The sequence below is a fragment of the Gopherus evgoodei genome, chromosome 8 (genome assembly GCF_007399415.2).
Source record: "Gopherus evgoodei ecotype Sinaloan lineage chromosome 8, rGopEvg1_v1.p, whole genome shotgun sequence".
In the NCBI taxonomy this organism is placed as follows: Eukaryota; Metazoa; Chordata; order Testudines; family Testudinidae; genus Gopherus; species Gopherus evgoodei.
This window is the reverse complement of record NC_044329.1, coordinates 15,204,424-15,221,736: the sequence shown is the minus strand read 5'-3', so window position 1 is coordinate 15,221,736 and position 17,313 is coordinate 15,204,424. Positions and strand designations below refer to the sequence as shown.

The following is a 17,313-nucleotide window of genomic DNA, read 5'->3' as shown; positions in this document are numbered from 1 at the left end:
TGTGGAGATGGGGATGTCTCTGCAAAAAGCCTCAAGCTTCTACTTCTCCTACAGGGCACATCATTTATTCTGTTTCCTGAGACTTTCCGAAGGCTATTGCTTAATATCGGACACCTTATTATCCCATGTGTTAGGATTAGAGTTATTCTGATAACAAAACAAAAAGTGAGGCGAAAAACATGCAACCAATGTATGCCACTTGAATGGCTAGATACATAGGTAACAGTGAGGCCAGTCTCATAAGTCAATGATGCTGTGAAAGAGTCTTCTCCCTCGTGTTGAGGTGTGCTGTATCAGCTCCCTGCCTCCTCCTCCTCTGGAGCCCCCTGCCAACACCCACTCCGGCTCCATGGCAGTCTTCCTCTTCCTATGCTTTGGTCCACATCAGCCAGGTCACTTTTAGTGCTGCCCCTTCTGGGGAAACACAAGTCCAGCACATCAGTGGTCTGGCAGCACCACAAGGTTTGTCCCAACTTCAGGGATTTGGTGCCCACCAAGTCCTTGGCTCTGGGGTCTTCCTACCCCTATCCTAAGTGGGCTGGTAGGGAAACCCAAGCCAGCCCTCTGCTCTGGGTTCCAGCCCAGGGACCCTGCATGGAACAGAGGAGATCTGTTTATTCAGACACCCCCTGTTGTGTCTCAGGGCTGCTTCTTACCATAGCCTGCAGCTAGGCCTGTCTCACACTCTCTGCCCTGGCTGACTCTTCTGCCACTCCCAAAAGAAAGGGGAGCCAAAGTAGTTCTGAGACACTAAAGAAACAGAAAGGTCCTGTCCCAGGCCTAACGGCCCCAAGGAGGCTCCAAAACTGAAGAGTCTCTAGTTAGGCTCTAGTCCCAGCTGATCCTTCCTTCCAGACCAGACTTCCCTTCATAGAACTAGGTCAAGAAGCCTAGTCTCTCTTCCTACCAGCCACTGCTGAGCTGGGCTTTTCTTCATTTCTCTCTCTCCCAGCATAACAACTTGCACAGGTGTAATGGCCAGAGTGAGGCTGACTGAGACCACACCCTCTCATTAACCCCTTCCTGGTTAGTGTGAGGTCTGTGTACCCATCCCAGATACGACCAAGACTTCTGCCTTCTGGGGGCACTATTGTGGGTAAAGAAGCAAGCATAAAAGGAAAAAAAATTTTTAAATGATGAAGGGAAAAGGAAACTTTCTGCAGCGGTTAAAGCACAGGGTAATAGGAAATCTGCCACGATTCACTTAACCTCTCTGTTCTGTACTTTCCTTCTCTGTAAAATGGGAATATTAATACTCGCCTATTTCACAGGGTTGCACTTACCATTACCACTTATAGAGTATCTTGAGTGCCTCAGACAAAAGCAGCAGCAATAGGGAATCATACCGAGCTGTAATTCTAGCGCTACCATCAAGGTTATTTGCAGGATTCTCTTGTAGGCAATGCACTTTTCAGGTTCATAGCACATCTCAAAGGTTTGTGGTGTGACTGACTTTTAAATAGATACTTGAACTACAAGGGGAAAGTGTTCAGCTTAAGAAACAAGTGTTCCATTTCAATGAAAAGGAAGGAAGCAGCAGCTAATCACTCTTAAGGTTTCCCAACTAAATATGTATACTGCTGTTTACTGTGTTACAGTGCTGTATAGTGATGTCACTGGAGAGCTCTGAGAGTCACATTCACTCATGTTAATGTTACTCATATTAGTAGAGACAGAGAGGAGAGGAGAGAGAGTCTAGACACAAAAAGAGGCCATTTCAGGATCAGTATAAATAAAAAGGGGAAATGAAACTAAACCATAATAAATAAAGTCATGCAAATATCTGCTGTAGCAAAAGTAGAAGCATAAAGCACCAAGTCAAGAAAACTCTGGCAAATAGCCCCTTCTTCCCTCTTCAATAGTGTTCACAACTTCGTGTGCTTCTTAAAGTGGGTTTGATTTAGCAATATGATCCAGTTCACAAAAAGTCTCAGCTCCCGTTTTGGGTGTATTTTATAGCACACAGACATCTAAGTACTTTTCAGAGATGTAGTCAAGCATTCAACTGCTAAGTGCTATTAGCCTCCAATTAACTGTGCCTGCCACTTTTGGGGGCCCAAGAATAGGAAGCTATTGGGCTCTACAGCTCTTAAAATCACTCTTTGCTTTGGGCTAGGGCTGGTCAAAAACTTTCCATCAAAACTGCCTTTCCTGGGGAAACTGAGGTTTTAATTTAAACAAATATTTTTTTTTTGAGGCAAGTTTCTGCTTTCCAAGGAAATTATCACTTTTCATCCAATTTTTTTTTCAATTAAATGTTGAAATTTTCTGCCATACAGTATTGACAGACAGGTTTTTGGTTTTGTTTGTTTGTTTTTGGTTAAGTTTTTGTCAAAAAAAATGTCAGGGAAATAAAATATTTTTTCAGCAGCAGCTGTAGTATGTATGTCTATGAAATATGCAGACCGTGGGACTCCCAGTTCCTTACACATTATTTTCATAAGTAGCCAAAAGCTGCAACACACTAGATGAACAATATCATCAGTGCTAGAAATTCATATGGTAGAACCTCAGTTACAAACTGACTGATCAACCACACACCTTATTTGGAACCAGAGATATGCAATTAGGTAGCAGCAGAGACACACACAAAAAAAGCAAATACTGGACAGTGCTGTGTGAAGTAAACTACTAAAAATATAACAGGAAAGTTTAAAAAAAGATTTGACAAGGTAAGGAAATTGTTTCTGTACTTGTTTAATTTAAATTAAAATGATTAAATGCAACATTTTTCTTCTGCATAGTAAAGTTTCAAAACTATATAAAGCCAATGTTCAGTTGTAAACTTTTTAAAGAACAACCATAACATTTTTTTCAGAGTTCTGAACATTTCAGAGTTATGAACATCCTGGGAATGGAGGTTGTTCATAACTCTGAGGTTCTACTGTATTTAAAATACTATGAAAATCATTTATGTAGGCAACAATTTTAATTAAGTAATGGACAGCAACTTAACCAGGGTTATCATATTTTAACATTGAAAAAAAAGGACACTCCACAGGCCCTTATGGCCCCGCCCCAACTCCACCCTTCCCCACCACCATTCCAACCCCTTCCCCAAAGTCCACACCCCAACTTCACCCCCTCCCTGCCCCATTGGACCCCTTCCCCAAATCCCCGCCCTAGTCCTGCCTCCTCCCCTGAGTGCATCACATTCCCCCATCCTCTTCCCTCCCTCCCAGCCACACGAAACAGCTGCCTTCCCCCTGGGCTCCAACTTTCCTGGCTCCCGCCACTCTCCAGCCTGTGCACCCCTGGCCAGGCGCTTCCTCCGTGCATCAGCTGCCAGAGTCCTAGCGGGGAGAGAAGTTGCTTCGGGCCCTGGGCCTGCCCCCCAGGTAGGTATCCCAGCCCCAACGTGCTCCCACCTGCGAGGCTGCTTCCCAGGCCTATGCGTTTAAACCGATTTTAGCAGCGTTAAACCGATTTAACGCTGTACCCGTCCACACTACGAGGCCCTTTATATCGATATAAAGGGATCTTTAAATCGGTTTCTGTACTCTTCCCTGACAAGAGGAGTAGCGCTAAAATCAGTATTACCATATCGGATTAGGGTTAGTGTGGCCACAAATCGACAGTATTGGCCTCCGGGGGGCATCCCACAGTGCACCACTGTGACCGCTCTGGACAGCAATCTCAACTCGGATGCCGTGGCCAGGTAAACAGGAAAAGCCCCGCGAAATTTTGATTTTCATTTCCTGTTTGCCCAGCGTGGAGGTCTGATCAGCACAGGTGGCAATGCAGTCCCAAATCCAAAAAGAGCTCCAGCATGGACTGTACGGGAGATACTGGATCTGATCGCTGTATGGGGAAACAAATCTTTTCTATCAGAGCTCCGTTACAGAAGACGAAATGCCAAAGTGTTTGAAAAAAAAATCTACAGGCTACACAGTGCTGCGTGACAAGCGTAACGGGAAGCCAGAGACTCAAATGGACACTCATGGAGGGAGGGAGGGGGTACTGAGGACTCCAGCTATCCCACAGTCCACAGCAGTCTCCGAAAAGTATTTGCATTCTTGGCTGAGCTCCCAATGCCTGTAGGTTCAAACACATTGTCCGGCGTGGTTCAGGGAATAGCTCGTCAATTTACTCCCTGCCCCCCACCCCACGTGAAAGAAAAGGGAAAAAAATCGTTTCTTGACTTTTTTTAATGTCACCCTATGTCTACTGAATGCTGCTAGTAGACGCGATGCTGTGGCAGTAAAGAGCAGTATCCACTCCTGTTCCCTCCCCGGTGGCAGACGGTACAACATGCTTGATAACTGCTGAATACCCCTGGCTGGCCTCAGGGGCGCCTGGGTAAAAATAGGAATGATTCCTTGTCATTCCCAGTAGATGGGACAGAACGGCTGGTAACCGTCTTCATCATAGCAACTGGGGGCTGAGCTCCATCAGCCCCCTCCTTCTCATGTGTAAAGAAAAGATTCTGTACTGCCTGGACTATCATAGCAGCGGGATGCTGGGCTCCTCTCCCCCGCACCACTTAATGTTCTGCCTGGACTATCATAGCACGGGGAGGCTGCCTCCCCCTCATTTTATCTCACTAACAAGTCACTGTTTCTTATTCCTGCATTCTTTATAACTTCATGACACAAATGGGGGGGACACTGCCATGGTAGCCCAGGAAGGTTGGGGGAGGAGGGAAGCAACGGGTGGGGTTGTTGCAGGGGCATCCCCCATGAATGGCATGTAGCTCATCATTTCTGCAGGATCTGACATGGAGCAGCTGTGCTCTCTGATACACTGGTTCTCTAGTACATTTGCCCCATAGTCTAGGCAGGACTGACTCTATTTTTAGAAACGGGGAGTCATTCCCAGTTTTGCTTTTGCGTCCCCGGCCGACCTCAGCCAAGGGCACCCATGATAGCAGCAGACAGCACAGAAGGACAGATAACTGTCATCTCATTGCCAAATTACATTGGCAGCAGATGGTACAGAACGACTGATAACCATCTCTGCTATCATGCAAAAGTAAATGAATGCTGCTGTGTAGCGCTGGAGTATCGCCTCTGTCCGCGGCATCCAGTACACATATGGTGACTGTAAAAAAAAAAAAGCTGAACGGGCTCCGTGGTTGCTGTGCTATGGCGTCTGTCAGGGCAATCCAGGGAAAAAGGGCGCGAAATGATTGTCTGCCGTTGCTTTCCAGGAGCAAGGAATGACTGATGACATTTACCCAGAACCACCCGCAACAATGATTTTTGCCCCATCAGCCACTGGGCTCTCAACCCAGAATTCTAAGGGGCGAGGGAGACTGCGGGAACTATGGGATAGCTACAGAATAGCTACCCACAGTGCAATGCTCCGGAAATCGACGCTAGCCTCGGACCATGGACGCACACCGCCGAATTAATGTGCTTAGTGTTGCCGCGTGCACTCGACTTTATACAATCTGTTTTATAAAACTGGTTTATGTAAAATCGGAATTATCCCATAGTGTAGACGTACCCCAGTTGCGGGCTCCCTCTCTGGCTGGGCTGGAGTAGAGAAGTGCTGAGTCCGTGGCCCGGGCCTTGCCCCCGGGCTCGGGGGGCCTCCACCCCGCTCCCAGCCAGACCTGGTGAGGCTGCATCAGATCAGACCAGGCGACTGTGGGAGGCGCTGTAGCGCGGGCCCTTCCCGGGGGGGGGGGCAGGGAGGAGGAGATCAGCTCCCGGGCACCGCAGCCGCACACCAAGAAACTTTCCCCTGTGCTGGGACCCTCCCCCAGGCAGCGGCTCCGCGGGGTAGGGGTAGGGAAAGGCAGCCCCAGCTGCACTGACTGCTGGCAGGGGGTTCCTTGCACGGCTGTGGTGGAAGGGGGAGACTGAGGCTCTGCCAGAGCTGCGTAGGATGCTTGGAGGAGGGAGAAGCGGCCGTGGGTCCCCCCTACCTGCAGCTGGCTGCAGAGACGCCACCGCTCCTTGCCGTGGGGCATGGGTTTGCAGCAGCACTGGGTGGGGGGGAGAGGATGGTTGCAATCCACAGGTTGCAGCGAGCTGACATCCCAAGAGGAGAAAGGGGCAATGGGTAGGGTTATCATAATGTCCGTATTTTCCGGACATTTTTATATATTTAAAAAGTCCTCCTAGACGGCAATTAACAACTCAAAAGCTGGACATGTCTGGGAAAATATGGACATATGGTAACGTGGCAGAGCTCTGACCTTGCTCCCATGGGTCCTGCACTTCTAGGTGGTTTATGCTAGCTTCAGTGGCTCACTGTGACCTCCACGTAGCACTTCTCTCTCTAGGGCTATGGTTACAGTCTACTGAGCCCTTTTCATCATAGGCCAGCAAGGAGGTTGGTGAGAGAACTCCCACAGTCTCTGTTGTCCCTGGGGGCTTATTTCAGAACAGTTTAGCCTCCTGTCCTGACAGGGGCCTGACTTCCTCTCCCAGGAGATGCTCCTTTAGTGGTGGGTTGGGGGCAACCCGGGCCTGCTCTCTACTCTGGGTTCCGGCCCAGGGACCCTAATGGTAGAAGCTGTTGGCAGCCAACCTTTCACTGCCAGAGTTGCTACATTTCCCTGGGCCACTTCCCCACAGCTCTCCTGCTTCTCCCTTCTTCACCCTTACCTTAGGGCTCCCTTAATGACAGTTTGAGGGTGTCTTCAGTAACCAGCCCTTCAGCCACATTTCCTCGCCCCTGGGTCTCCCCTGCCTGAATGGAGTGAGCCCTTTTTATAGTATCAGTGGGGCCTTAATTAGAGTCAGGTGGTCACATTAGCTTAATGGCCTCACCTGACTCTTTGCAGGTTAATTAGAGTCAGGTGTTTTCATTAGCCTGGAGCAGCCCCTGCTCTGGTCAGTCAGGGAACAGAAAACTGTTAATCCAGTGGCCAGTATATCTGCCTTCTGCTAGTCTGTTGTACCCAACTGGCCTGGGTCTATCACAATAACCCTAACTTAACATGCAATCGGTGTATTCAAAATGAAATAGAGCTTGCCTATTTTAACCATGAAGTTGAGGAACCAAAATTTAGAGCAACTCCTGAACTGTACAGAGAAGATTTGTGTCATGTTACTGGTTGTTACATCCTGGCCCAGTCCCCCACTGTACAATAACCAGTCTGTTGTGAGTGGACCTGTTTGCTGGGTCCCTCGTGTTTCCAGCTGGGTCTGGGTAGAGTGCAGTTACTGCTTCTAGCTCTGGGTCTATAGGGCTCCAAACTTTTGTTTGACACCCTTCTTGGGGCATGGGCACCACCATCCAGCCATCTTGGGCCCCAAATATAGCACCTGAGACCTCTGAGACAACCTGGCAGGAAAGCAAGAAACCCAAGCTTAGCAAAGGAGTTTCTTAACCACAGACACTACTTCTAAAGCACTCAAGAATTAGAAATTTTTGAAAACAACCACCACCAGAGTCCTGAGACCCACCTGCCCCATGTCTGATCTCCCACCTGCTGGGACCAACATAGCTACAATACTGCTCCTGCCCCCTATGAGTCTAAGGTTGTTAACATTTCCGGCTGTGCAGAGTCCCTCCTACCCCGTTTCTCTGTCAAGTCCTTCATATATGTGGCTATGGTCAACTCCTCTGCATACAACAGTTCCCCTGTCTGCGATCTGCTCCACTGCCATGGGAGATACAGCTGCCATCCCGGCCAGGCTTTCCCCACTTGTGTAGTAAAAACATTGTTCCATGGTGGGGTAGGCAAGTAGCTGAAACAGATTCCAAGCCACGGTCCCAGATGGCTCTCAAGGACAGTCTTTCAATGAGGTGTTAATCACCTTTCCTGGGCAGGGCAGCTGTCTAGAATACCATAAAGTAGATTGTTTGGGAGTATGTCCAGGCTGGTTTTCAAGACATAATACAAAATGGAGTTCATAATTTGATGCATACATTATCCAATTCTGTCACACCAGTTTCCCTTATTGTTTTTTTTCAAGCTGCTCATTTCCATAAATAATGAGTGTAACATGCCCAGGGACCTGTCAACAAGTTATATCTACTGTGCAGTATCACAAACCCCACCCGTTAAAAAAACCATGATGGAACACCCCCAAAATCAGGAGATTTAAAAAAAAGTAATAAACGTTGGGTTCTTCTTATTCACGTTCTGGATTTGAGCTTTTGGGGGTCACATTTTCAAGCTATTCTCTGTAAACCTGAGGGCTAGAAACTTTTAAATAAAAGCAGAACTTTTTATGGATTCACATGACTCCAGGAGTGGGAGCTTTAAGGAAAATACCAAATATCATGGGACATGTAATAAAATTATGAAAGCTGGCAACATGTCTTCAACACCAGCCATTCCTAGTGAGTACTTTGTATATGTATACAGTTTCCAAAATGACACCACAGGACACCTGTTAATCCCATGAAATCCAGTGCATCAATCCAAAGAAACCTGTGTTCTTAATTCATAGTTTATAAAATTGCATTGGTTGTTTACGCGCACTAATATGTTTGAACGCTGACAAATGCTGAGAACTAATTTCCTTCCAAGAATTAGTAGCTGCTCAGACATGTAAAACATTTTATTACAGTAATGTACACTATATATTTTCAATAGGCTGAATTCCTGAGACAGCTGTTCAAACAATATTATCATCCAAGCAATCCAAACAAACAGGCTTTTCATCTAAAGTTCAGAGGAACAAATCCCGGATTACAAATTTGCAATGCAACACAAGGCAGATAAATCACAACCAACTAGGTATTCTGAGGAGAGAAATCTACAGAACAAAAATAAGCAATTGCCTGTCTCTACTGCAGCTTCCTTTTGCCCTGGAGGTGAATGCTCTTTAAACTGAATGGGCCCTAAAATCTGAGATATGGAATTTTCCTCTTTAACCCCTTTCAGCTTGCCTAGTGCAAACTCTGATACATTTAGACAGAATTAAAGTGACTGAATTTCATGTGACCTTCAGTCCTTGTTCAAAGAAGGCAAACAAACTATCACAAGACTGCGAATTCAGCGATCGTATAGTAAGCAGCAATAACCTTTGAACTTCATATGATCTTTGATCTTCCCCTCATGTCTGCAAAAGCAATTTTTAAATGGGTGATCACCTATGAGGTCTTTGAGAGGAGCTACAGCTAAGCACGAAAGTAACAATTTAGGATTCTCTATATCCACATTATATAGCCATCCAGGTAGGAAGCAGGGTATAGCCACAGTGTATAAATTGTTAACCGTCTGTTTTAAAAATAAATACTTATTCAAGGGATGTACAGGGCTGATAGTCAATGTATTTGGAGTTTTAATTGTTTTTAATCATTTATAATATAAATGATTTACTGAGATGTCGGACAATAGGTCATTGCCCATCCATCATAGGTTGGGGCCCATCTAAATTTCCATTCTTAGCTACATCACTGGTAGGAAGCTATATACATCTTGAGTTGCATTCTGTTCTTCACCACCTAGACCTGGGGGACCAACATAGTTAAATGACCATGTACTGTATGGCTTTGCAGTTGTTCCATATTTGTGCCTCTTTTTGACCAGCCTCTTTCAGTTCACAATAGCAGATCAGTGAATGGAGCTGTTCAAAATTTAGGACCATTAGGGGTATTCCTCCAGGATGGAACGCAAATCCAGGCTGACCAAAATCCACTGACACTGAGAGAGATAAACCATTCCAGCCCTCCCAACTAGACCATGTCTACACTGAGAATTTTAGTGAATTCTCTCCCACTGCTGGTGTAGCTCCATTGTTAGTATAGACTGGGTGCAGGTGCTTTTCCCACTGTGTGCTCTAGACCTGCTCAGAGCGATGAGTCAGAGAACTGTAAGTGCAACAATGATATCAGAATCTGTAGTTTTTCCAAAGGAATGGGAACAAAAAATAATGGAGACGTACAAACCTTTGCACAGCTTTTGCAAGGCTGGCAAAAAAAAAAAAAGAATCATTTCCCAATTTCAAACGTTTAAAGTTGTGCATGTTCTGCCTTTTTTTTTTATATTTTCAAAAAATGCTTGTGAAATATTTTTCAAGTCAATTTTTGAAAACGGACATTTCCCCTCAACTTTTCAAAAATGATGCGGAGAAACCCAAAAGGAAAGATGAAAAAGGAAAAACAAAGGATGCAAACCAAACACTCAACAATGATAAATGAAAAATTCTGAGAAAAAATGTTAATAGAAACATTTGAAACCCTGAATTTTATTTTTATTTAATAAGCCATTTTCAACAATGAAAGTCTAATTAAGTTGACCAGCTCTGTGCTGCGATTGTTTGGAAACTTGACAAAGCTAGAATCTTGGGGCCAAATTTGGAGTTGCACCCATTTGTATCAGCAGAGCGTTTGGCCTTTGGATGAAAAAGCAGTTAGTTGGAACAATGGCATGAAGACTAGCTGGCCATAAGCTGCATGTCTAGGTTTTGGCTGCAAGAAGCCCACTACTGTCACATATTGTAAAATTTCAGAGCAGCGTAACTATTAGAGCCCAACCCCATTAGAAACTGAGAGCTATTGAAAGTTCTTCTCAATGCCTGCCACATTTGCATCACGCAGAGAGCAAGCTAGAGCACAGCCAACTGCAGCTGCGGAAGCTGGTTATATTCTGGTTTGGAAATATCAGCCTGGCATCAGCTAGAGAATGCTCAGGAAATTCTGCTGATACAGGCCAGAAAACTAGTCTGATGTGTAGCAGCGGCCCAGTCAGACAGGACTGTAGCCTGAAACCAATGTGCCTCTGTTCATGGACGATGAGCCAAGCCCAGAACAACATCTAGAGTCACGTCAGATAATTGTACTGCTCTTATGGGTTTGGGACGGGGCTTTTATGCTCAGCTTTATTAACCTGGGAATTATTTGCCTTGTCTACCCAAGGCAAACTCCTTAGCTGGCCTATAGTTTAGCTCTGCCATCCAATTTTCTGCTTTCCTGTGATTTCCTGGAAACATAAACTCTGTTTGCCATCCTGATAATACAAAATTTACAGGAGATCTATGGCTAGGTGACCCGCCTACCTGAGTCCAAAGATAACACAAACCTGTATAATTTAATGTTTAACTTATACATTTAAAGGAACAGCAAACACTTTTCTTCTATAAGGCCTTTCACGGCAGCCAACTATGTCACTGCCTGCTGCCTGACCACAGTCGAGTTTGTTCTTTGAAATCACATGATTTGCTGTCAGGGTGTCAAGTTACTGTTTTATTCATGTTATCTAAGTTCTTGTAGTCATGGTTATAAAAAAGAGAGCTACTAGGAGCATGGTTCTACCAGATACTGCCAAACTCAGAAGAGAGAGAGGGAGAGTGTTTGTATGAGAGAGAGAGAGAGCGCCACACATCCACTCATAGTTATTATTTTAAGATGCTTATTTTTCTACATGGCCATTGCCACAGTTACATTTCTTCAAAGTTATAATTGAAGAAAGCTCTGGGGCACTATTAGCTATTTCAGGAATAGTATGGGCGAATGGCTTCATCCTGGGAATAGGAACCAAGAACACTAATGTTCTAATCCCAGCATTGTCACCAGCTTGTTCTGTTGTCTTGGGCCAGTCACCTATGCTTAGCTTATTCATCTGTAAAATGGGGATAGTAATTCTTGACTGCCTACCCAGGGTGTTGCAAAGAGAAATGTGTGTAAATAAGTCCTAAATATTACTCCTATTTCTGTTTCCAGGCAGAAGTCCAGTGTGATGATGCATTTTGAGACATAGGCAATGGCAGCATTTGAACACACAAGAAAGCAGGAGGCTTGGGAAATCTAGGTCTGCAACAGGTATCTTGAGTAGCTTAGACAAGCCATCTACTCCTGTGCATCAGTCCCCTGCCTGTAAAGTCGGGGTGATAATACTGCCCTTCCTCAGAGAAGTGTTGTGGGATAAATTCACTGATATTTGTGCAGGACTCAGATACTCATCACCATGAGTCTATGGCAGGGGTTTCCAAACTTCATTGCACCACGACCCTCTGCTGACCACAGAAATTGCTACATGACCCCAGGAGGGTGGGGAGACCCCAAACCTAAGCCCAAGGGCTTCAGCCCCAGGCAGGGGGCCTGTAACCTGAGCCCCATTGCCCAGGGCTGAGGCTCAAGGGCTCAGGTTTCAGCCCTGGGTGGTGAGGCACAGGGGGACTTCAGCAAGTCTAACACCAGCCCTGGCAACCCCATTAAATTGGGGTCATGACTCACTTTGGGGTCCCAACCCACAGTTTGAGAACCGCTGGTCTATGGTGAAGGGGCCATATGCATGGATAGACATTAGAGCTGGTCGGGAATTCTCCATCAAAATGTGTTTTGAACAGGAAATGCAATTTCCACAAAATCAATATTTTCCATGGGCACAGCTGTGGCGCCTCATGGAAGTGCCAGGACCGTGGTGCATCATGGAAGACGTACAGTCTAGACAAGTGGTTATCAAAGCCGGTCAGCTGCATGTTCAGAGAAAGCCGCTGGTGGGCCAGGCCAGTTTGTTTACCTGCCGCGTCCGCAGGTTCGGCCGACCGCAGCTCCCACTGGCCACGGTTCACTGCTCCAAGCCAATGGGGGCTGCGGGAAGTGGCACAGACCGAGGGATGTGCTGGCCACCCTTCCCACAGCCCCCATTGGCCTGGAACAGTGAACTGCGGCCAGTGGGAGCCACGATCGGCCAAACCTGTGGACGCGGCAGATAAACAAATTGGCCTGGCCCGCCAGGGACTTTCCCTGAACAAGCGGTGGACCGGCTTTGAGAACCACTGGTCTAGACCAGAGAGGAGAATTGGGATATGTGGCAAGTGACCTACAACTCCCATGAGGCACCACAGCAGCTCAAGGTAACATAGATTAATGCTGAACCAAGGTGCAATGGAACGTTTAGACATTGCTGTATCATAGTTTTTCTGAACTTTCCATTCCACAAGAAAACAAAGATTGATATTTCTACAATTGATCCCACTTTTGGATGAAAACACATTTGAAATATGATTCCCTATGGGATAGAAAATCCAATTTTTGACTAGCTCTCATAGCTTAACAACACTGTTAAAATAACCAATTAAGACATAATACTCTGGCCAGTGTAGCTGGCTCTACACCTGGCTGGTAATCGCACCTGGCCAGAAGGATTCCCCTGGTAACTGAATGCACCCCTGTATTCACACGCTACACACTATTGTAATGATATTCGTACAAAATATGCCTTGTGAAATATCATTTGAAAATGAACAACGCATTGGTCAATATGGTGAAATGTACATGGCAACATGGTGTGTAAAGTTATGAAATCCCCTGTGTCTAATGTTAAAGGAGTGTTCAAACTCATGTAGCCCCAATTAGGTAGAACCGGTCAAACAAATCTGTCTTAAACAAAGAGATGTGTGTTTACCTCAATTGGCAAATAAGCTGTAATGAATCCTCAAACAGCAAGAGCACAAAGAAAGAAGACAAAGGAAATTTTCATTTTAGCATATTCAGGTGAAAAGAAACAGTATAACACCTCTTCCTCATTAGACTTCATGTCTCCTTGCTCTCAGCTGGAAAGAACTTTATCTAGAGGTCACTCAGAATAACACATTTCAAAGGGTGATTGAACTATAAAAGTGAGGGCAACCCCCCCCCCAAGTTCTCTCCCTCTCTTTTCTACTAAGACAACAGAAAAAAAATAGCTATTGAGCAGATCCTGGACTGAGAATTTGGTCAGCATTGTCCTGAAAACCTGTGGTAAGAACTTTAGCTTAAACCAAATCTAGTTTGTTAAGTTTAGTACTAGGAAGTATTTTATTTTCATTTTCTTGTAACCATTTCTGACTTTAATGCCTTGTACTCACTTAAAATCTCTTTGTTCTAATCCACTGTTGTGCATTGTTTGGATAATTCCATTTGAAGTGGCACGCTCTAGTACCTTGATTTCTTTAGAGGGGCAATGGATTTAATATATCTGGACTAAGAGTTGGACAGTGCTAAACATGTTTTTCAGGACAATCGGAGACTGACAGTGCATTGGGGTCACTGTGCATATGGTCACGAAGGCTGGGAAGCCAGAGTGTGACTGGACAGCTAGCAGGCTGTTTGCGAGCAGCCCAGGTGGGAGCTACGACAGTGAAGCATTTGGGAGACACTCAAGATTGCAGGGCAGGGCGTGACACAGCTTCTCATTGATCTGGATTGCATCCCATTATGTCATAGCTCAACACCAGGGCAATTCCCTTACTGACTAGTTAAGCTGGCTTTAAGCTGTTCTGCACTACTGCCTTTACAAAGGATAGAGTCTGGCCCAACATATCTGTCTGTCTACACACGCTCACTCTCTCCCTACTCCTGCCCCCTCCCAATCCCGTAGGGCTGCTTTGATTCATACTCTGTAGCTTTCCTCGCTTGTCAGGGGCAAGTCACAGTTATAGTCCTCACACTGCCCAGGACCAATCCTCCTCTCACTGAAGCTAGCAACAAAATTCCTATTGGCTTGAGTAGTGCAAGGGCAGGTGGCCTGCTCACAGACAACCACCAAGAGTATGGCAGGAGAGGAGACCAGGGGCACAGCCATGTATACACTTGTACTGAGCATGCTCATGGGCAGGGCTTAGATGTGCTTGGTGCTGCACATTATTGAAGGGCCTAACAGGCTACTTTGGCCTGTGGTCATCACAGCTGAGGGCATACACTCAGGTCAGGAGCATCAGTCCTGGGAGGTCCGCTTAGGGAAAGGTGTCCACCCGCACCAGCAGCAGAGAGAAACGAAACAGTCACACTTTGGCCTGCATTTGAAGGACACAGTGTGTTTCAATCACTAAGTGTTTCTCAGATAGCTGTTATTCCAAACATTAGAGCTGCCACCAGTCAGAACCTTTTCTATGGTTGATTCACTTATTATGGCTTCATCTCCCTGTTGTCACGGAAGCTGCTCTAAGAAACGGTCGCCTGCAAGGGAAACCAAGCGAGTTCACAACATAAAAGCCAAACCAAACAGAACTCAGCTCTAGAGTTGAGAAGCAGCAATCAGCTGTGCTCTCTGGGGGCCATGATCCTTCCTCTATGCCAGACATGTAACACTGCAGCACTCTGGCTCTCACCCCAATCCCAGGCTCAAAGTGGCCTGATAGCCATGGCAGCAGCACAGACAATTTGTTCTCCAATGTGCCAGAGTTTTGTATTGCGATCCCGGCCCTGTTGTGCTGGGCCCTGTACTCATACAGAACAGAAAGACAATTCCTGTCCCAAAGAACTTGACATCTCTGTAAACACAGCTAGGGACAAACTGACTTAGCCATCATTTCAGTAACCATGGTTAATACCTGCTCCAACCTGCTGATCTAGGCCGAGTCCCATTTGTTACCACCAGCCCATGTTTCCCAGTGCAAACCAGCCCTCTGAGCAGGAGGGGAATTCTTAATAGTTTTCCCCAGTGTATGTAGGCCCACTCACTCCAGCAGCTTCTCTCTGAAGATCTGGGTTGCCGTTGAGCAGGTTGATTTTATTTGTACCCTATCGGGCTGCAGTGGCAATCACTGCTGATTTGGGAAACGCTCAGTGCCTATCTGTACAGTTTGCTGAGTAAGAGAACCACAGATTAAAGTTAATTCGTGTTTTCCAAGACTCATAGAGGCGCCATATGCACAAAGGTCCCTACCCAGGAATAAATAGCAAGCTGTAGCATGACAAAGCCAGCAAGACACTGGAAAGGAATTCAGGAAATAGAAACACACACACACACACTTTGAACAAGTATCCAGCTTAAACTTGTGGTTGAGCTGTTTAGGTCACAACATTCATTCTTTTCAAAACATGCCAAGCAAAGACAGAGCTAATTATAGCTAGTGTACCGGTCACAAACTGAGCGCATAGGAGTGAGACTGACTGCGTGTAATCCACTGTATGAGTGATGTACCCTCACTGCTTCCTTACTGTATCTGGATCCCACCCACCGTACACCCCGCATTGGGGACATTGCAGACTGTATATATTATGTGCTAACCAATATCCAAATATCAGCGTCCCCCTATACTCTGTATGTTACTCCCGATGACCAATAACTGACGCTTCAAACTCTTTGTATCATCTTTATTTAAATATTCCCTAAAGAGCAATGGTTAATCCTACCCCCATGCAAAAACAAATAAAAAACCAACTTCCCATTAAACTGAAGTTCGGATTGTATAATACACATTAATTATTTCAGACAGCACTTACGAGAATACTGTTGCTCTCAGAAACAGCCCTAGAGACACAGGAAGTTCAACTGTCAGGCTACACTTAGATGCAAATCAGTGGGAGAAATCCTGGCTCCATTGATGGCAAAACTCCTCTAGACTTCAGTGAGGCCAGGATTTTGCTCCAGATTTGCTGGGCTTCAAACCAATTTGGAATCTCAGAATATTATTACTGGGATGTCCCAGAGGCTATAAAGATGCCAGGGACAGAACGTGGCTGCTCTAATACCCTTCCATGAGAGAGATGTTCCTGAGCTACCAAACTCAGCTGTGGCAATAATGCCTCACATTAGCAGGTGGGACTCCCTGATTTAAAATGCTCCCTGCCCCAGGGCTGTGGACATGCTGCATAAGAGTGCTGTGACTGCTCCAGACTCCAGTGGGGAAATTTAAAAAGAAAGTAGAGCCTGCTGATGTTGAAGCACATGTTGCTGACCTGACCTGAGACAACTTCCCTCCGCTCATGCCCTGGGAATAAATTTTCCCAGCAGTTTCTCCAGTGACATTCTAGAATGCATTTGGAGGCTGTAATTTTAAGTTATTTGGCGGGTTAAGATGCAGACTGGGGTAGGTCCCAGCATAGAGACAACAAAGGAAAAGTGACCTTGCAGAAACTGACAATGGGGCTGAGACTACTACAGAGATTCGAACATTTCCAAAGCTAGGTTTCTCGAACTAGGCTCCTAAACCCACACTGATGTCTCCATCAACCCTGAATCCTTAATCACAGGCTTCTCATTTTGCATACCTCTCAGGAAGTAAAAATAGACCAAAAGAGCCACAAGAAATCATGCATAGGTTTATAAAGCTGTGCTTTTTAACATGTATTGGCAAAACTTAAAAATAGTGAAAGCTGCTGTGTAAAACATTTCACACAGCCCGACATTAAAAAAGGGATTCAAAGAGCAATGTCACAGGCTGGCAGTGTAAAAAGTGCATTGGGCTTTTCTTTCCAAATCAGGCATAAAATCAATTGCCAGCTATCCCTATTATCCAGGTAAATACACAGGAGCATCCCACTAAAGCAGCTTTTAATGTCTATTTAGTGAAAGCAATTCCTGGCCGCACATCCCAGGTGTGTGGCACTGACTGAATAGATTACATTTTTACACAGCACAAGCTCTTTTTATTAACATGGAGAAAAGGCAGGCATCTAAGAATTCATTCTGACACTGCAGCTCTGGATTAAGCAAAGATTCTTTTCAAGGGGTGATGGGAGATCTTGTGGGGAAGA

The 17,313-nt window shown here is 45.6% G+C and overlaps 1 long non-coding RNA gene across 2 annotated transcripts in view; it reads right to left on the bottom strand.

Moving 5' to 3' along the window:
• LOC115655936 overlaps window positions 1-17,313 on the bottom strand; it is a 74,809-nt gene that overhangs the window by 43,689 nt on the left and 13,807 nt on the right. The window lies entirely within an intron of this gene.